A 23220-nucleotide genomic window follows, 5' to 3' on the forward strand; every position below is an offset into this window, starting at 1 on the left:
ATACTGTGTGCAAGTGGTTCTATAGCCAAAGCAAACAAAGCTGGAGATAATGGACATCCCTGTATGCTTGATGTAGTCAAATTAAATGATTGAGCTATCTATCCATTGCTTATTACTTTAGGGTTTTTATAAAGAGCTTTAATTCAATTTACAAAATTTGATCCAAAGCCAAACCTACTTAAAACCTTATAACCTATCAAAAGTTTTCTCTGCACCCAATTTTACTGCTACACTTATATTCTTTTCCTTTTGTGATAAATTAATTAAACTTAATAACATTTCTATATTTTCAGAGGTTTGTCTATTTTTAACAAAAGCCATTTGATCATTTTTTATTAATTCAGGAAGATATTCATTAATTGTATTTGCTATAATTTTATACTCAACATTCAATAATGAAATAGATCTATGTGAAGCTGGTTTTAATGGGTCTCTGACTTTTTTTTAGGAATAACCGTAATTACCACTGTTGAAAAAGTTCTAGAAGATTATGCATTCTGAAAGCTTGTTCTATTACTTTCATAAATAGAATTATTAAATATTTAAAATCTTTATAAAATTCAAATGGAAATCCATCTTTTCCAAGAGATTTATTATTTTGTAAACAATTAAGTGCTTCATAAACTTCTTGCTCAGCAAAACGTCTATCCAAATCATCTTTACTCAGTTATCTCAGTTAGCTTTGGTAATATTATTTGTGACAAATAATCATCTATATCAGTTTCATCTTGTAATGATTCAGATGTATATAATTTTTCAGAAAATTCCTTAAAATTTTTATGTATTTCTTGTGATTTAAGTGTTGCTTTATTATTATTTTGTTGTACTGCATTAATCATTCTAGATGTTTGTTCTGCTTTTAATTGCCAAGCTAAAACTTTGTGAGATCTTTCTCCTATTTCATAATATTTCTGTTTAGATGATAATATCATTTTCTCTGTTCTATAAATCAAAAATGCATTATATTGGAATTTCTTGTTAATTAAACATCTATATTTATCCTTTGATGATGATTTTTGAATTTCTTTTTTTCAATACTGTTATTTCTTTTTCTAATTTATCTATATCTTTCATATAGTTCTTTCTCGTTTTTGAAATATAACTTATGATTTGTCCTCGTAAATAAGCTTTTAATGCATCCCAAATAATAAACTTATCTTCTATTGAATTTAGATTTGTATCACAAAACAATTCTATATGTTGTCATAATAAAGAGTTTAATCTCTACCTATGTACTGACTGCTGCTTTTCAGTAAATTCCAGTTCAACCAAGAATGGAGAATGGTCAGACATTAGTTTTGATTTATACTCAATGTTCAAAACTCTTGATTGATTTTTAGCTGAAAGTGAAAAAAATGTTCTAGAATATCTACCAAATCTATTAGAATAAAAAGAATAATCTCTATCTCTAGGATGTTTCCTTCTCCATATATCAATTAAATTAAATCCTTCATTAAATATTTTAGCTGCCTTAGATTAAACTGTTGTTCTTGATGATCTATTTAATAAAGGATTGAAGCAAAAATTAAAATCACTTCCTACTAAAATATTTTTGTGAATGTCTGTCAAATTCAAAAATGTATATTGTATAAATTTTTCATCATCTTTATTGGGTGCATATATATTTAACAAACTCTATTCCTCAAAAATATTTGAAAATTTACCATTATATAAATACCTGCTGTGTCCATAATCAGATTTTGAACCTTTACTGGCAGATATTTCTTAAATAAAATTCCCACGCTTCCAGCCTTACATGAAGAAAAAACTACTTGATCTACTCAATCTCTTTTTTAAATTTTAAGTCTGTTTTTCAATTAAATAAGTCTCTTGTAGAAAATCAATTTTTACTCCTAATTTCTTGATATAAGACAGAATTTTCTTTCTCTTAATATCCTCTTATTCTCATTAATATTAAAATTCATAACCTTAATTACTTTATTCATTTTCCTTATCTATAAAATGTATTAATTCCTTTTCATCTCTCCTATCCAGGAAAAATTCCTACAAAATAATTTGGGCCTGAATGTCATCATCTGCAATCCAAAAACATTAAGATTATTCAAACTAAATACCATATACTTAATTACTAAAAAAAAGGAAAAAAAAATAAAAAAGAAAGAAAAAAGAAAACAGAGATCATCACCAAGTTCTAGAAGAACTAGCACAACCTCCTTCCATTATATGAATCATGGCCAAGCCATGAAAACGCATGCGGCCATCAGAAATCAACCTAACACATACCCTGACCCCCAGTGGGGAATTAAAAAAAATTCTAACCAACAATTCCATCCAATATAAAAATTCTTCATCCATCAAAGAGAAGAAAGGAAAAAAAAAGTGGAGTAAAACTCATTCTCTTTATAAATTAAATTCATTGCAACAGATCAGTACCTTTTGTTACTTGAATTTCAGACAAGCTCTAAGCATATTCTTCAGCTTGAACATAATTTATAAAAAACATATTCTGTTGACCTTGAACAAATATTTTCAAAGCAGCTGGATAATGCAAGAGAAATCTCTAACCTTTATCATATACAACTTCCTTAACAGGATTAAATTCACTCCTTTTCTTTACTAGAACTTGACTCAGGTATGGATAAAAACAAAATCTTATTCTATCCCTTTCATAGTTCATGAGTCCATATTCTTTAGCTCTTCTCATCGTCAAACCTAGAATCCTCTCTCTATCCTGGTAGTTCAAAAATCTAACCAGGAAAAATCAAAGGCTCAAGCTTAGACACAGCTTTGGTCTCAGAGCTCTATGAGCTCTTTCAATTAAAAAGCTTGTCTTCAAAATGTTTCTTTCCAAATATCTTTGGTAACCATTCTTTAAAAAAAAAATCAATTCACATCTTCTCCTTCTTTACCTTCAGACAATCCCACTGTTTTAATATTGTTTCTTCTACTATAATTTTTGAGAATATCAACTTTTTCCAACAATTTTTCATTGATCAAAATCAAACTAGTCGACATGTCTTCAGATATTAAACCTCTCTTGAAAATGTTGTACCTCTTCTCGAACATCTTAAATTTTACTTTCCAACTTATCAACTCTCTGTGAGACGCTATTTATCACCTTTAATGCATTATCCACTTTAACTGTCAAATCTGTTTTAACTTTTTTCAATTCTTCAGACAACAATTTAAAATGATTTTCCAAGACAAATTAATTAATTAATTTTTATTTGAAGTTCATCTATTTTGGTCTCAATCTTATTCATTTATTTTTTTTTAATCTTTTCCTTGTCTCTAGATTGTTCCTCTTCTGAAATTGACATTTCTTCTTCACTCTCATATTCTTCTGAAGCCTCTTCCACTGGTGATGTATCTCCTTCTTGTCCAGATGTCGAGACCCTGGACTGTCCCTTTAAGAGATCTTGCATTTTTTTACAACTTTTATTCCTTCTGTATCGCGCATGACTGACTTCTCGCGTATGTGCGATGCAGTTTTAGATTTTCCCCTGGCGTCATCTTTACGGGTCGCCATCAAGAGGCTCCGGAGAGAGGTCCCTCAACAAGGTCCTCACCGGTGGATCCAGAGAGAACTTCAGCGGCCTGCTTCATTGTTAAGGTAAGCCTAACTTCTTTCTTCTTCTTCTCTTTTGATTTTTTGGTAGGTGTTCATTTAGGCACCTATTTTTACTTAGGCAACATCTTTTTTCTTCTGTTAATCACCTTATATTAATTTTAAAATAATTTTTATAGAAAAAAACTTTTCTTAATCTGCATTTTATTTAATTAATCCTGCAGGAGTTGTTAGGGTGTGTGCTGTTCCTCATGGCATCACGTGATGTTCACCCCCCCACCCCCTTGTGCTTTTCTCATTTCAATTATACAAAAAAATACCATGGCCAAATCTTGACATTAGAGCTACAACAGAGAAAGGAGGAAGAGGATATGCATACTTCTGAATCCTTAGGATTCATGCATGGTAAATCAGTTGGATGGATAACTGAACTCCAGTAGCTCATACATCACCTCCCAATAACAAAAGATCACACACCAGTTCTACCTCAAAGGATTGATGAGGATAATGATTACTGGGTGAGAAACGTCTGGGTACGATGCTAAGGAGACTGCTCATCCAGATCAAATATCACACACAGATTTACACAAAGTCTGAAGTCCATGATTTCCTGGGGGTAGATTAAACCTCAAAGATCCAACCATGGGCAGATGTCAGCCAAATATATATGTGCTGCATTGGACCAAAGCCATTATGGTTCAGAATCTCATATTACTGGGGATTTCAAGCTGTAATGGCATGTTAGAATTCTGCCTGACAGCCAATTGCTAGAACAGTGATGCATAGTTTTGGAGACATATCAGTGGGTCTATAGATTTCAAATCTATTTTCTCCAAGGATGATAGCATCCATCATTTCTCCAGCTCTGCTCACAATTAACTGTCAGCCAGGTGGTGAGACAATGAAAGTCAAGAACTTTGTTCAGAAGCAGACAAAAAGTTGCTCGAGGAAATCATCAGGCCAGAGATGGGTAGAAATGGTCAGTCAACATTTCAAATCTGTACACAGAGAGGAGGGTGGGGGGTGATATTACATATATGAAAGAAGAAAAAAGCTCGGGGAGGGTTCCAAATGTGATAGGACAGGAGATGTGAAACAGGTAGTATGAGAGACCACCAGAAAGTGAAGAAGGAGAGGTGGGAGAGAAAATAAATAAGCAAACAAGAGATGGAAACAGTGGAACCAGCTGGGTATGGTGGGGAGGGGAGGGGGGGGGGAGGTTGGGGTCACGTAAAATTAGAAATATCATTGTTCATGATATTAGCTTTAAAGTTGTTCAGAGGGTTAGAACAGACATTGTGTATATGTGGCCATAGATAATAAATAACAATTCTTTGATCTGATGCAGGTGGTCATTGTTACTGTGGTGTGATGGCAACTATCCCCCTGGCATTCCAAATTAGAAGCAAAAATTTCCCATATGTCATCTGAACACTAACAGCAGGATGACTTTGAAATTACTTTAGCTGGTTTTTCATCTAACAGCCAGGCAGATGAATTGATTGTGTTTGCCTGTTGAGCAAGGAAGCAGACCCATGGGGGTGGGAGGGTAAGTGTAGTCAAGGGCTGGTGAACATTTAGTTCAGTTCCATGGAGATGATACCATTGACACAATGCTGGAGAAATTCAGCAGGTCAAATAGTGAACTTTATATAGCAAAGATAAAGATACATAACCAACATAATGGGTTTGAGCCCTTCTTCAAGGTCTGACAAAATATGGCAGGTGCTGGAACAAAATGATGTGGGGGAGGGGCAGCGTGTGGAGCACAGTGCTGGGAGATAAAAGGTGGATAAGGGAGGATGGGCACACTAGCAAGCAAGGGGAGAGGGGATGGCTCTGTGAATGAAAAGGGAAGAGGGTAGAGAGTTACAGGAAAGAAGACAAAGGGAATGGGAAAGGAGGACAAATGGAGAGTGTGCAAGAAGAGATCAGAGAAGTCAATGTTAATGCCATCTGACTGAGGTGTGCCAGATAGAAAATTAAGTGTTACTCCTCCAATTTGCAGCTGGTCTTCGTAGGACAGTACAAGACACCATGAACAGCATGGGAGTGTGTCATAGAATTGAAATCACTGGCCACTGGGAGATATCTGGCACTGATGCAGACAGAGCAAAGGGGCTCAACGAAGTGATCTTACAGTTTGCATCCATTCCCTCTGATGTAGAGAAGGCCACAACGGGAACACCAAATTCAATAGATGATTCCCACAGATACACAAGTGAAGTGTTGCTTCACTGGAAAGGACTGTTTGGGGCCCTGAATGGTGGAGACTGAAGAGGTATGGGTGCAAGTGTGGCACCTCCTGTGCCTCAGAGGAAGGTGCCAAGGGGGGCAATTAATGAAAAGGGATGAGTGGATGAGTGAGTCACGGAGGGAGTGGTCCCTGTCGAAGTCAGAGAGTGGGGACGAGTGTAAGATTTGTCTGGTGATGGGATCATGTTGTTGGTGGTGGAAATTATGTAGGAAAATGTGTTGGATGCAGAGGCTGGTAGGATGGTAGGTGAGGACAAGGGAAGTCCTTTGTTTGTTATGTCTAGGGTAGAAGGTCACATGGGAAATGAGTGGGAAATGGAGGAGATGCAGGTATGGGCTGAGTTGATGTTGAAGGGCAGAAGTCACAATTTTAAATGGAGGAGGATATAATTTGGACATCATTTGGTCTACTGTGCTACTAGGATGCCATTCAACAATTCTACACTCTACTATGACTCACATGGATATTAGACTGAATTCTTATGTAAGATTATTATTTATTGATTATATAATTCAACTTTCAGCACTTTTCCACCATCAAACCTGATAACCAACCTTTGTTCATATGGTATCAGTTCATCCTTTTGTGATTGGATTCTCCGTTTCCTTACTCACAGACTCCAGTCTGTTAAGCTGGGCAATATTTTCTCCTCAATTATCACCTTGAACATCAGAATTCCCCAAGGTTGCATGCTGAGCCCCCTTTTGTATTCCATCTTTACCTCCTCTGTGTCCCTATGTACAACTCAAATTTAATTATAAAGTTCGCAGATGACACCACGGTGGTAGGCCTGATCACAGGGGATGATTAAACAGTCTATAGGGTAAGGTTCAGCACCTAGCCTTGTGGTGTTCTGAGAACAATTTATCACTCAATACCCAGAAGATAAAAGAGATCATTATGGATTGTAGACAGGCAGGAAGCCACAGGCACATCACAATTTACATCAATGGAGCAATGGTAGAACGATTACAGAGCTTCAAATTCCTGGGGGGGTCCATATCTTTGACGATGTCACATGGTCTCTGAATTCATCAATGTTGATAAAAAAAGGCAAGACAATTTCTTTTTTTTTTGAGATGTATGAGGATGTTGCACCTCTGCTCTAGAACATTATTGGATTTCAATAGATGTACTATTGAGAGTGTGCTGACATCCAGTATTTTGGCTTGGTACGGAAATTATTCTGCTCAAGATAGGCAGGCACTCCAGCGGGTAGTGAAAACTATCCGATGGATTGTTGGAATGCAATTGCCTACCATCAAATCTATCTATAAGGGAAGATGTTTGGATAGGGAGAGGAATATCATTAAAGACTCAACACACCCTAACCATGAACTATTTACTCTGCTACCATCAGGCAGACATTATAGAAGCCTTCGCTCAAGAACTACTAGACTTAAAAAGGGCTTTTTTTCCTGAAGCCATGATAATGTTAAATATCAATTCAAGGCGGTGAGCAGTGCTACACTTATATTTCAAAATCAGTTATCTTTTTTAAGAATTTTATTTTAGAATATTGTGGTTTTATTACATATGGTTTATTGTGTGTGTTTTTTTTAATAATATTTGTTTATTGTATTGTATTCTATTTTCTATTCCAGTCGATACTAATCATGTTTCATTGGCTGGTATACCAGAATAATGATAATGAAGAGTATCTTCATCATCATTTGGAAGACCTTATCTTTATAACAGATACAACAGAGATAGAGAAATTGGGAGAAAGGAATAGAATCCTTGCAAGGGACTATGTGCGAAGAAATGTTGAGGTAGTTGGGGGAGTTGGTGGGTTTGTAAAATATGTCATGGAAAGCTCATCTCCAGAGATGGATTTAGAGAAATCAAGAAAGGGGTGAGTGTCACCAGAGATGGACCAAGTGAATTTGAGGTCAGGGTGGAATTTGGCAGCAAAGTGAATGAAGTTGCATGAGGCAGCACCAATGTTGTGTCAATATATCAGAGGAAGAGTTGAAGGGCCTTGCTTATGGAGGCTTGCACCATTGGTTGCTTCACAAAGTCCACAAGCAGGCAGGCATTGTTGGAACCCATGCCAGGTACCTAACCCATGCCAGGTACCTATGGTTACTTATTTGATTTGGAGAGAGTGGGAAGAGTCAAAAGAGGAGTTATTAAGATTGAGAACAACTTCTGGCAGACAGAGGATGTCTGGATAGGTCTCTTATCAAGAAAGAGACAAAGGACTTTGAGACTTCCTATATGGGGAATGGAGGTGTAAATTTATTGGATGCCCACAGTGAAAATGAGGTGGTCAAGTTCAGGGAATTGGAAGTCATAGAAGAGATGGGGACATGTAAAGTATTTGCAGATATAGTTGAGGAGTGATTAAATCAGAGGAGAAAAAATAGAGGATATTACTTTGGTGGGGCAGGAGAATTATGAAACAATGGATTTACCTGGATAATTGGGTTTACCATTGATAATGTTGCTTCTTCTTTGGCTTGGCTTCGCGGATGAAGATTGTAGTACTGATCAAAAGCCGTACAGTAAAATTAATAACTTTTATCCAGCCCTCCTGGCTAAAGAATCCATACTGTGCTGCCATGATCCATGTTCTATGTTCTATTTCCCAAGGCACATGAGAAGGAAGTGTTGAAAGTAAAATTGAAAAATGGGGACAAACATCAGGGTTTTAGTAACCAAACTATTTCTGAAGTGTAGATTGGTCATCCATTCCTAACTCATCTGCATTAATTTGTAGGTGGCAGAATGAAGTGGTTTCTCATTGGATTTGTGAATTTAAATTATTGTTACCTTTCCATAGATCAAACCTACCTGCCATGGATAGTGATATAATAGCAAATCAGAAGATTTCATACCTCCAGAAGTAATTTCAGCATTATATAAAACACTACAGCACATTACTGGTCCTTCAGCCCTTGATGTCGTGCTGACACATAAAAATACAAAATCCTCCCTACCCCCATAACTCTTTATTTTTCCTTCATCCATGAGCCTGCGTAAGGGTCTCTTAAATGCCCCTAATGTTTCAGCCTCCATCACCATCCCCAGCAATGTATTCCAGGCACTCACAACTCTCTGTGTAAAAAATAAAACTTATCCCCTGATATCTACCCTAAACTTTCTTCCCTTAAATTTGTACATACGTCCTCTGGTGCTGGCTGTCAACCCTATCTATGGTTTTCATCATTTTTTAGACCTCTATCAAGTCTCCTCTCAACCTATATCCAAAGAGAAAAGTCGGAGCTCTGCTAACCTTTCCTCATAAGACTTGCCTTCCAATCCAGGCAACATCCTGGTAAATCTCCTCTGCATCCTCCCCTAAGCTTCCAAATCCTTCCTATAATGAGATGACCAGAAATGAACACAATACTCCAAGTGTGGTCTTACCAAGGATTTGTAGAGTTGCAACATGATCTCTCTACTCCTGATCTCTGTCCCCATTATTGAAGTCCAGCATCCCATAGTCCTTCTTAACTATAGTATCAATCTGTGGGGCAACCTTGAGGGATGATGGATTTGAACCTCAAGGTCCCTCTGTTCATCCATGCTGTTAAGTAACTGGCCATTAACCCTGTACCAACCTTCTGGTTTGTCCTTTCCAAATATGTCACCTCACACTTAACTGGATTGAACTCCATCTCATAACCTGTTTTATCGATACTCTTTGTGATATTAGGTGATCTGAGCCAAAGCATACAAGGGTACAACAGTTGCTTTTATAGAGCCCAGGATAGTTTAGGGAAATTATTCCACCTCTTCAACTTAAATCATTGTCTAGTGTATTTTGATGAAAATAATATTTATTAAGGGTCAGATATTGAAAGTAAATTAGATGTGATAACCCTGATGACATGAGTGCCCACTAGCATGCACCATCCATCTGTATATAAGGACATTCAAGACAAGTTGTGAAAAACTTGGAGGACCCAAATGTTGTAACATTTTTGTGAAGATTTGAGCCATTTTTTTAAAATATTGAGCAGTTGACATTATTTTAGGTTTCACAAGACCAAAATAATAAATGAACCAGATTTGGAGGATGGACAATTTTTTTTAATGAAGTTTCCGACTGTAATTCAATTGTTACTCTTGGGTTATTTTGTATTTATTTTATTACATCTTTTGCTGCCATTTGAATTGAAAACTGTTCACATTAACTGTTACTGTAATTACTGTAATATATTTTGCAAGGCTGACACAGCAATTCCACTTGGCAAGGGGGGGGAAGAAGAAAAGGGTGGAGTGGAAATTATCATGAAAATTATGTGGATCATCTCCATTATATTTGTACATAGTAGATAATCAGAGTAAAATTTAGTAAAATTAATTAGATATTTTAAATAATATTCCATATAACATTCACATCTTCAAATGTGTAGCCACTTCAAGGTCGCAATCGATGGCTGATGTGTTGCTAATCAACATCAATACATTCATTTCACATTTGCAATAAATAGCTTTCACATAATATTCAATGCTAATTTGCAAATAAGTAGTTTGAAATAAATACTAATTTAGATGAATCAAAATCTTATAACTAATGATGACTGGTGAATCCAAAATAGGAATCTAATGTAATTGAAATTGTTTTTTTCTGGGTTGAGAATATTTGAATTCAATCTAATTTAGAATGTTGAAATAACATCTTTAAATTCTTTATTACTAAAAATTTGAAATCAACATTACTAATGTTTTTGAGTGATGTTAAAGGTTATCCCTGAACCTTTAATTTGGCTGTTTGATTAAAGTCAGTTATAATCTAATGATTAAATAAAGGGACAGCCAATTAACTTGCAACTACTTGCTCAGCCTCTGCTCATATTCAAACTATTTAAACATTTGAAATAGCTCACAGCTGTAAAAAGACTTGTTAAAAGAACAATTTGAAAATGATAATGGAGCAGAGATGGCATTGGAAGCTGTGTTGATCACCACTTAAAGGATGCTCCGGCGGAATAGGTGAGAAAGCAAGACATCAATTATGGAACAACCCTAAAAGTGGTTGGTCCATTAAGCATGGCACAAAAACAAGGGAGATAGTGAGCATTGTGTCATAAGAATATTGTAGGTATCTGTCCAAAGGGAGGACTCCTGAGAAAAAAAATCATACCTCCCACAAATAGGCATAAAAGAAAATTATTCCCGATAAGTATTACCATGAATTCAGTTCTGAAAATAGGTATACCGTGACATCATGAGGAAGTTAATGGATTCAGTGGTGCCTTGAGATGTCCATAGAAATCCATTATTGACTTGAATAATGTGAATAAAAGAAACCATTATACTGATATATATCTTGGACTATTTTCTGAGGACTTCTATGTATAATGCACCCATAAAGCTGATGTGTTTTCTCTTTCAATATCCATATGACATATAAATCATATCTCCCATAAAACACACTGTCCTTTTGTGCCTTCAAAATACATACATTATTCCTCTACAGAGGGACAACATGACTATAGCCAAGACTTCAAAATGATAATGGAATCACCGAGCAATCATCCCTTTGCTCCTTAACATAACATATGGGCTCCCATTGTTTGACTACATAGCTACAGAATTGCACTGCTGCATCTTTTCTGGAAAATTCATCATCCTTGTATAAATATGACTTTTTTTGCATCATATTCTTCATGAAATTTACACTTCTTGTGATATCCATTGGCTTTCTAGATATTGAGACCATACTAGAAGAGATCAACAGGAGAGTGAGAGGAAGGCGGCAATTTAGCCAATCTCTTGGCTATATTAATGCTCATGCATTGCTCTGTTTTATTCAAATACATTTATGACCTACACTCAGGTTGACCAGAATGGAAAACAAATTTGATTACTGGGACTCCTGAAATTATTTTACTCAAACTGACCACAATTCATAGAAATGTTCTAAATATTAAGTACAGGTGAGGTGCTGGAAGAGTAGATGGTGAGAGATTTTGTGTCTCTACTCAAGAAGGGCTGTAGAGAAAAACCAGTAACTATAGGCCAGTGAGCCCAACATATGTGGTCAGTAAGTTACTCTGGGGTACTTTTCAGGGAGAAGATATACATACTCAGGTCTACAAGGGTGACTTAGAGATCATCAGCACAGTTCTGTAAGTGGGAGGGCATGTCTCACAAATCTGATTGAGTTTTTGAAGATATGACCAAGAAGGTTGACAAGGGCAGAGCTGTAGTCACTGTTTCTGTGAATTTCCACATGATAGGCTGCTCTGGAAGGCTAGATTACATGGGATTCAATGGCAAAATGGATATAAAATTGGTTTCATAGGTGATGGTGGAAAGTTTTTTACTTGGACTGAAGGCCTGAGCCATGGGGTTTGGTATTGGCCCCATTGCTGTTTGTCATCTATAACAATGTTTTAGATGAAAATGTACATGGAATGATCAGCAAGATCTTGAGGACACTAATGTATCTGGTAATGTAGATAGTGAAGATGTTGTCAAAAACTGCAGCAGGAACTTGATTGGTTGTGGTTTATTTAGGGGATGTTGCAAAATAGTTGATGTGAATGTAGAAAATGTGAAAATTAGTGGGGAAATGAGATTACTCTGTGATGGGCTGAAATGGCCTCCTTTTCTGTCATTGGGAAATAAATATTGGAAAATGTCTATCAATGAAAAATGGATCTTTCATCTTGGAAAATGATTGTAATGGTAAAAATTATAACAGTCTGTGGTGGAAAAGTTAATATTTGACAGATAATAATTCATCATGGTATATTTTTAAATATTTCCATTACTTTTTTATGTCTCTATAAGATTGTCAATCATCCTTCCAAATTCCAATGAGTATCATCCCAGACTACTCAATGTCTCCTCATAACCCAATGCTTTCATTTCCAAAATCAACCCAGTGAACCTCTTCTGTACCTCCTTGAGTAAGAAGACCAGAACTGTTAAAGTGGACTTCCAAACATTTGACAAATGACCACAAATAATTTGTTTGCCAAGAGTGAGAACTCTGTAACAGCAATAGGCACTGCTACCAGCAACTAGTCTCACTTAGAGTGGCAATTCCAAAGAAGGACATGGTCATAGATTACGATATATTTGCGTAGATAGATAGATAGATAGATAGATAGATAGATATAGAGAAATATAAATATATACCATGTGTTTGCATTTGTTGTTGTTAATTTAAATGGTATCGCAAAAACAACAAATGCAAACACATAGTATAAATATATGGTAACCTATGATATGTCTTCCTTTGGAATGGCCAGACTCTCACCCCAAGAAGGTCTATCTCATGGGTTGCAGGTTACTTGTTTATACAGTTAAATTTCCAGCCCTCCAGGAGACTCAAACAAACTTCTCCTTATAAGTACATGTTTCTTAGAATTCTCTTGGAATTCATTAATCAGGGCCATGTCCCTTACCCAAGGGTTAATAGTCTTTTACAGTCTTAGCTAAATGTGGGGTTGTTCTTAAGCCTTTCTGAATTATCAGACCATACTATTAGTGACTTCGATCCAGTAAGTAGCTGCTTTAAGGCTAAGTGAGAAACTTGTTCATGACACATTTCAATTATTTCCATTACAAATAAATTCCTTTATTTAACACGTAAACTGGTAATTACCTTCTTTAACATTTGATGAAATGACTATAAATAACATCTGCATTAAAGCTCCATAAATACAGAGTGACATTTATGAAAATGGTGAACAAAAGTTCTGAGGGTTTCACTCACCTTTCTCTATGTTGTTACATTTTTATAATATACTATCCAAAGCTCCCAATTCGTGCCATACACTCCTACATATGCTTCAACTGGTACTCCAGTGCATGCTCCAGCCAGCACTCTAATATTTACAGATGGTAGTGTAGGATGACTGTGATTGGCTGAGAGCGTAGCCACGCCTACTGGCAGGTCTTAAAGGGTTGCTCCTAGCCAGACCAGGTCATTCTGGACTGGTCAACCTACATGTGATACGCTCCAGTCTTCTAGTTAATAAAAGCCTTGGTTTGGATCAATGAGCTTTGATTCTTTTGATGTGCTCTACAAGTATGATGGGATGTTTCATTTCTTCTGAATTTGCGGTTCTGCTAAGTCGCCCCCCCCCCCTCCCCAACTCTTAATATATCAAAATGGGGTTACGAAGATGACTTGAACTTTTAACATTCATTCCCTCTCTTAAATTTGAAATTTTGTCTGATAATCTTTTCTTCTGGCAAAAACAGATTATCTTCATCTCAACATTAATTAATTCTTCAACTGTGAGATATCCTCTTTCTTGAGTTTAAGGGACATTGTTTGTTCATTTGTTACAATTCAAATACCATCTTTTCAATCTGAGCAACCATGCAGTTTCTCTTCTAAAACTATTCCAGGATGAAAAGTAATGGATTAAACAAGTAACTAAATTCTTCTGTTCAGATATTATCTGAACAGCATTTGCATTTTTAAACTCAATTCCAGATTGATTGTCGGGGTCTTCTGGCTTGATTTCAGGGCCATCTAATAAAATTTCTTTTGATTAATCAGGATTTTGAAGCCATAGAAGAAAGTTAGGTCCTGACACTCACACTTCATCCTTCAAAAAAGACTTGACTTTCAAACCTGTGTTAACATATCTCCACTGCAGTGGACATGAGATTTTATCGATTTCAACAACTTCGTTGGCCACCAAAGTTCAAAACCTAGTGGTTTTATTGGTGAGATAGGTGAGCACGGATGTGTATCAGTCTAAGATAAGGAGTCTGCTAGATTCATCTGCAGCTCTTTCTTTAGCACTGTGTCCATTCTACTCACCATGGTAGCAATCGTCAACTCAATTCGAGGGATAGTAATTGGCTTTAAGGGAGGCACTCTTGCCTTTCCCATCACAAATCCACAATGTATCTGACCATGTTTACATTGCAGTAACAGATAACTATCAGTTCTGTAACCTTCCTCACGTGCATCACCAAAATGACACAGTTGAGCAAATATCACCGTTCCAAAGTTGAAGGGTTTGAAACATCTGTCAACCTTGATGTCTTCCAACAAATGACGATCCTGATTCCAATACATCCATTTCTGTACAATGTAGTCTGGTATTGTATCATCCCAGCCAATCTTTTTTTCTACATAAATCTTGCAGGATCTTCTTGGCAGTCAGGACAACTGGTGCCAATATTCCTAAGGAATCATAAATTGAACTGACTGTTGCAAGAATCCCCCTTCTTGTAAGAGGTCTGTCCTTCAAACTGATTTTAAATTTATAAAACGTCAGTCTGAACACACCATTATACACCCAGCATCCTCTCCACAAGAAAGTTGTGATGGTCCAAATCCAAGTTCTTCATTCCCTTTGCCCTCTATGTTTCAGTTACAACAGTCAAAACATGACATCTATTACTTATGCATCTGGTAAGTAAAAAACCACCCTTTAAAACAGATCTCTCATAGCTCATGATAAAGAGATATTGCATCTTTTTCTGAACTTGCTGAAGTGAAACAGTTATCCACATAAAAATTGTTCATGACAGTGCTTACAGCTTGAGAACTAAACTGTTTCATATTGTCCTCAGTACTTTTCCTAAGGGCAAAATTTGCACAACTTGGAGATGAAGTTGCTCCAAACAAATTAACTATTATTTTGTATTCTACCAAGTTCTGACTGTAGTCTCTATCAGGCCACCAGAGAAACATAACAAGTCACAGTCCTCATTTGGTAATTTCACCTGGTGGCACATCGCTTCAATGTCAGCAGTGATAACAAAAGATTCTTTACGGAATCTAACCAATACTCCCATCAATGTACTAGTCATGTCTGGTCCCTGTAAGAGCTGAGAATTTAGTGAAACTCCCTGAAAGGTCACCCCACAGTCAAGCACCACAATGTTTTTTTTTCTTTTGTGGATGTAAAAACCCTCAGTGTGGTAGATACCATTTTTTTTTACCATCACTACATCCTAGGACATCATCAAGTATTTTCTCTGCATAACCTTTGGATATCATGTCAGAAATGAAATTGGTGTAGTCCTTCTGAATCTTTCCTTTAGGTTCAGTGTATGTTGTTCAGCAACACTTCTATTGTCAGGCATGTATACTTTTCATCTTTAAAGGTAAACCAATACAATAATATCCATCAACTAGTTTGACATATTCTAAGACTAAATCCAAGAACTGCCTATCTTTTCTTGGTCATCAATAACACTCTCAGGAAAGCCGCTCTTGAAATGCTGTTCCTGCAGCTCATCACGTTTAACAACCAAAATCCTGTTGACTTTTGTCGCTAACTGTTCCGGAGCAACTATCACCTTGCCCTCCTAATGGTTCATTAATTGTCCAACCAATCATAAGATCCATCTCCCACACTTCGTATTACGTCTAGTGGCTTCAAAGCCTTTGGTACATCTGAACCAATCAGCATTTCTATCTCAGAACCAATTTCATGCAGATAAATAATTTTCAGATGAGACCACCGTTAGTTATCATTTTGATGTGGGTTGTTTTCTTTGTGTACAAGCATAGTCTTTTGAGTTTATAAAATTGGAAGATGACAAAAATCTTCATCATGCATTCCAGCTACCTCTAAGTCAACCACAATGCTGGTTTCAAAAAGTTTTTCTTATCCCAGGGTTTTCAATATAATCTTCAACTTTTTTCCTTGAAGATTAAGTTTTTTCATCAGTGCCACCATGCAAAAAGATGGAGTTCTGTCTGGGTCAAGAAATGTATAAGTGCATATTATTGCATTCCCATTCATGACTTGTACGGGCACTGTTATCCACACTGGTCCCTGCAAGACTATTTGTCTGAACCAAGGCTAAAACATTATTTTCTGATGTTTCTTTTGTTTATGTTTGCTCTTTTTTAAATTCTTTGTTCCTTCGATGGACATGCATTTTTTTTTTGAGGATTCTTCTAACTGCATATATTACAGTTAAGTTCCTTCTTGCAGTTTTTACTGATGTGCTCTTTACACAGGCAGTTAAAACATATTCAATTTTTCATTAAAAAAGTGATTTTCTCTGTGTTCCTTCTTCTCCAACCATAAACACATTTCTAAAGCATTCCACCTTCACAGAACAAACAACTTTTCTCAGTATGTAAAATCTCCTTTTCCTTAGTTACTTTATCTTTTTCTTTATTTGTTACTGACACAGTAGTAGCAAAAGTACTTCTTTTCAATTTTGGACTAGACTTTTCCAAACATAAACACATTTCTAAAGCATGTCCACCTTCACATAACAAACAACTTTTCTCAGTATGTAAAATCTCCTTTTCCTTAGTTACTTTATCTTTTTTCTTTATTTATAACTGATACAGTAGTAGCAAGAGTACTTCTTTTCAATTTCAGACTAGACTTTAAGTTACACCTACTTATATCTTTGTTCCCCATTGAAATTACTCTGGTATTTCCATAAATTGGATCTGTTTCAATGTACATTCACCCTTCAAGAAAATCCACCAATTCCTTTAAGGTAGCTTTTTGATTATTTTTTTCTCTGGAAATCACAAGCCAAATGTCTCCATATATCCCATATTCAGGAGGGCAATTTATCTGAGATGAATCACATATTACCAGGCATGTCAAGATCACTAATGTTGTTAATGTCTTCTATGGCATTACAACATCCTCCTAAAAAAAGAGTGTATGCTTAGAGAGCCTTTGCATCTTTCGGTTTTATTGATGATGATTTAAGAGCTTTGTCCATATAAACTAAAGCAATTCTATGCTTGTTGCCAAAACGCTGCTCTAGTAAAAACGTATCTTTGTTGAATCCTCTGTCGGCGGACATATGTTGACTATTCTTTACATTCCTTCGACTATCCTTCTGTGTACATTTCCAAATAATATATCCCTAGGATCTTGGCACTAAATTTCAATATTGTGTCTAGATCCCATGAAGGGTTGGTACTGAAGTGGGTCTCTATCAAAACTTTGAGTCTTCTTCTTGGGCAAAGAAGAAAGAGACTGGATCAATGGTGCAGCAATTTCATTGTTTCTTCTCATGGATGATAGTTTGTTGCTCTGTTCACCGCCTCTTGTAGCAGGTAAAGTATCTGAAAATCTCACAAATGTAGTTTCACAAATGTAGTTTCACAAATGTAGTTTCAGTCTCTTCAATCTGCGGCGCCTGCAAGCTCACACCAAGACACAAGAGAAACTTGTCCGTGAACTACTCTTTGCAGACAATGCCGCTTTAGTTGCCCATTCAGAGCCAGCTCTTCAGCGCTTGACGTCCTGTTTTGCGGAAACTGCCAAAATGTTTGGCCTGGAAGTCAGCCTGAAGAAAACTGAGGTCCTCCATCAGCCAGCTCCCCACCATGACTACCAGTCCCCTCACATCTCCATCGGGCACACAAAACTCAAAACGGTCAACCAGTTTACCTATCTCGGCTGCACCATTTCATCAGATGCAAGGATCGACAATGAGATAGACAACAGACTCGCCAAGGCAAATAGCGCCTTTGGAAGACTACACAAAAGAGTCTGGAAAAACAACCAACTGAAAAACCTCACAAAGATAAGTGTATACAGAGCCGTTGTCATACCCACACTCCTGTTCGGCTCCGAATCATGGGTCCTCTACCGGCATCACCTACAGCTCCTAGAACACTTCCACCAGCGTTGTCTCCGCTCCATCCTCAACATTCATTGGAGCGCTTTCATCCCTAACGTCAAAGTACTCGAGATGGCAGAGGTTGACAGCATCGAGTCCACGCTGCTGAAGATCCAGCTGCGCTGGGTGGGTCACATCTCCAGAATGGAGGACCATCGCCTTCCCAAGATCGTGTTATATGGCGAGCTCTCCACTGGCCACCGTGACAGAGGTGCACCAAAGAAGAGGTACAAGGACTGCCTAAAGAAATCTCTTGGTGCCTGCCACATTGACCACCGCCAGTGGGCTGATATCGCCTCAAACCGTGCATCTTGGCGCCTCACAGTTTGGCGGGCAGCAACCTCCTTTGAAGAAGACCGCAGAGCCCACCTCACTGACAAAAGGCAAAGGAGGAAAAACCCAACACCCAACCCCAACCAACCAATTTTCCCCTGCAACCGCTGCAACCGTGTCTGCCTGTCCCGCATCGGACTTGTCAGCCACAAACGAGCCTGCAGCTGACGTGGACATTTACCCCCTCCATAAATCTTCGTCCGCGAAGCCAAGCCAAAGAAGAAAGTTTCACCCATATTTCTGATGCTTGACTCGAATGCCAAGGAAGCTGCAGCATTTGACTGAACCCAAACTGCAGCTCTATCAGCAGATGTCACCAAGTCACTGGTGCATGTGACTTGGCTACTCCAAGCTCTGGAAGAAATTGCCCCTGTATATGCATGTCTTGTACCTGTGGTACTAAGATATCTGTCTTAAAAATTGGTTTAGTTTCTTGTAGCTCTTTCTTAAAATATGATTCTGTGCCATCATACACTTTAAATAATCTACTTTGAAAACCAGATACCTCTGAATCTTCTAGTGCATTCATCCAGGAATCAATAACAATCAATCTTTTTCTCAATTTCATTTGCTATTTTGCCTCCTTAGCTGCTAGTCTTTCTTCTTTAGTGGCTCCCATTTCAGGTCCTCTTCCTTTCGTAGCTGCTCCTTCACTCTTTGTAGCTGCTCCACCTCTTCATTATCTAGTCCTTCTAAGGAATATTTATCCTAAACACATTCTTGTGCATCAAGAGTGGCCTTTCTCAGCTCTTACTTTTATACGTGTTTATGTTATACTAGAAACTTTGGAGTTCGAACCAGAAGAACTTTTTTTGCTTCTCTTGCTTTCAACGTTTGATGCACTGTCACTTGATGTTATTTTGTCCTGCAGGTCATATATTATTTTATTACTTACCTCTTTCTCCAATTCGAATTGCGCATCTTCAGCCTCTTGTTCATCATCTTTCGGTGTCACATCTTCAGCTGATAACATATTCAGTGTTACAAGATCAAACCAGCAACCACAAAGAAGGCATGTCACACAGGGGTAAAGATGAACAATAACTTTATTAACAAAAAAATTCACCTTCAAACTTTAATTCAAAAATCTCCCCTTTTACAATAATGCCCACTGGTTACTATGCAAATTTCTATAACAGTGTAAAAGTAATAAATTCCCCAGTCTAAATATAACATAAGTTATATTTCCAACCAGCCCACAGAAAAACTTATACACAAAACAAACACAAAACACACAAGACTCACAAAACTTCGATCTCAACCGAAGAAAAGATCATAAACAAAATTCAGTTTGTTTGGTAAACTGAAGCGAAAAGGTCTTTCAGAGAAAGAGAGCACAAAATTCGAAATTGTCTTTTTGTGTTGCTTGCAGAGGGGAACAACTGGCTTGGTCCGGATCCTTCTGGCCTCCTTCGGAATGTTTATCCTTTTTGAAATCCCAACATTCTAAACTGTCCTCCAGGCCATGACTCATGATCTGGGCCTTCTTCCACTTCACAGCATCACCTTGGCTCTCTTAGGCAAACTGTCACTTTTTAACATAAAACCACACGACACATAGGCCAATACACAACACAGAACTCTGTAACATCAGTCATTGTCTTCTGCAATGATTTTACAATGTCTTCATTCCCATCAAATGAAGCCTGAGCTTCTTCACTTGCCAAATTCAGTCTTGCAGTGAGAACACTTTTATTTCCACTTGTATCTACTTTCTGTTGGCTCATTTCTTCTCTAAGATCTGCAACCTTCATATTTTTAATATGTTGCTCCTTGGCAGCTGCTTCAGCCATTTTTACTTGTCTTGTCTTCAAGCACACACAACACGAGCCAATTCAACAGTCTCCTAGTGGCAGCAAAATCCAAACTGTGTTCAAACTTTCCACAAACACACTGAAGGCGTCTGCAGACTTAAGCCCACTGTTTCTAATGATGATAACATGCTGCTATTAGCAAACGGGTCTCCACCGCAGCAACCGTCAATATTATAACTATTTTCAAGAAATGGCTTCAGCGACTTGATTATAAGATGCTTTGCTATTAGATTAGAAACTTTAAATCCCTCTCTGGCAGATGGCCACCATCTTATTTTTCAATATCAATCCATAGCACAGAGTTTCTTTTCTATCTTCTAACCTTCAATTTTATGTGGCAAACAATAAACTTTAACTGACTGAAATATAGCGACTTTGATCCAATACATAGTTGTTTGAAGACTAGGTGAGGTATTTTTTCATGACATATTTCCAATACAAACCCAGATGTATTTAATTCCTTTATTTAACAGGTAAACTGAGAGCATTCAATGAAATTACTATAAATAACATCTGCATTAAAGTTCTGTAAATACAGAGTAACTTTTATGAAAATGTTTTCATAACGTACTATCTAAAGCTCCCGATTTGTGTCATACACTACTGCGCATGGTCCCACCGACAATCCAATACACAAATGAACTGTGTATGCTCCATCTGGCACTCTAGTACACTAACACACTGCACGTGCTCCTGGAACTCATGCATGCGCACAAGAACAAAGATGGCCGTGGAAAGCCAATCGAGCTTGGGACGTCTCCAACGACCATGCAGGGACCAACAGAGCACCTACCGAACAAGGTAAGGAAACAAATTACACATTTTGGCTCCTAGACATACAATGGAATGTTCTCTGCGATATTATTTTGGTTCCTACTTTAAAAATTGCATTCTCAGCACTACACACAGAATTCCAGCTTCTTCCTCTCCAGATCCTTGTAGAGAATGTACAATGTTCCAACTCTTAAATTCAATCCCTCTGATATAACTTCTTTTTCATTCTATACCTTCATCCATTATATCAGGACCATGGGACTTAACTGCGTTTAGCTTGCCCAGCACTACCTCTTTGGTTAAGATGATTGTATTGAGGCACTCATCACAGCTTCCTTACAATTACACTTTGATGTGTTAACCATCTTTTCCAGTGTTAAAACTCCCACATGTTTGTCATGTCTCCTTTGCCATAGTTGTTATTTGTCACTAATTCTTGATTGAGAGCATAGCGAGTGCTAATGGTTGCAATGTGTATGAAGATTACTGATTAGACCAATCTGGGTTCAAGAGTTCCTTTTACACCGGTGGCAGAATTGTAGGGATGCCATAGTGTCATTGTTTCTTGATGTTTGAATTTCCCTTTCTCTATTTGGTTCACCCATTCAAGCTTTCTAATTGAATGAGCACCACTTTTTTAGCTGCTACTCCAAACAAGACAAGCCAATGCCTGTTTTCCCAAATAGGGCATGTTCATGAAAACCCTCTTGAGTGATGTTCAAAGAAATTACTACATTTTTTTTCTGACCTCCATGCAACCATCTGCCTTCAGTCAGCTCCCCATAAAATAGCTGCTTCGCCATTTGGTCATGGGACTTTCTTCGGACATGTTCGTTCCATCTGATGGGTGATGCTTTTCTCATGATGCATGTGCATGGGAAATTAGTCTGGGACAGAATGTGTGTGTCTGGATTATTGTCATGGTGTGAAGTGTTCTGTATAGACAGGCCACTGGAAGTGGTTAAACTAACCCATATGTCTGCTGTAAATTGTCTCTGTCTCACAAGTAGAGAGAAAATGGATAAAGTATGGGAATCAAAATGGAACCAACCTCAAGACCAGCTGAGGTGCATCAAGCTGTTTTTATGCCCACCCTATGCTATTCCATAGTTATTGAGAGTTTGAATAACATGCTTCACTTGGCACCAAATAACAATTTCTCCAAAAAGTTAAAGAGAACCTTAAGGCAATGCATTACATCTGCAGCTGCAAAGGGCCCGTGACTCCTGCTCTTTTCATTCCCTGTTTCTCTACGGCAACTTCTATTGCAACACACAAAGAGTAAATCTGTGAAATGGTGATTGGTTAAAGAACCAGAGGCAACATGGGTAAAACTTGTTATACATCAAGAGGCTAGGATTTGGAACACACTGTCTGATATTGTGATGGATACAGATATTGAGTGGATTTCCTAAGGAATCATTCTGGTTGTAGTTGATGATAGAGCTTGTGGCTCCAATTTCCTGCTTCAACTTTTGCCTGCTTGTGATAGTTCAGCCTGCCGCACTGTGAGATAAATGATATAGCTGAACATTCTATGAATCTTATTTTCTCCAGATCGTTTTGTGCCATATTTAGTCCAAGCAGGGCAATGTTGTGCTGCCAGGACCAAATGGCTTCCTGTATGCTTTGATTGCTGTCCTGGTTTGTGCTAAATAAAAGCAATCACGTGCAAATAAGGAACACTGCTTTAAAGGCACTTGAATCCCGGAAATCATTTGACAAGATTAATGCATAGAATCTTTTGATTAACATGGGGTCAAATTGTAATACATGACACTGAATTCTAAAGCTGCCTTTTCACCAATGGTTCAATTATTTAAGCAATGTCATAAATAAAACTTTTAAAATTACTGATGGCTCAAAGACCTTTCTCGCAACACACTTACATTTTAAATATTCATACTGCATTGAAGCATTGTCACTCTTAACTTTAGATGTTATGGTAAGTAACTCCTTTTCTAATC

Source organism: Narcine bancroftii, chromosome 3 (assembly GCF_036971445.1).
Source record: "Narcine bancroftii isolate sNarBan1 chromosome 3, sNarBan1.hap1, whole genome shotgun sequence".
NCBI classification, from domain to species: domain Eukaryota; kingdom Metazoa; phylum Chordata; class Chondrichthyes; order Torpediniformes; family Narcinidae; genus Narcine; species Narcine bancroftii.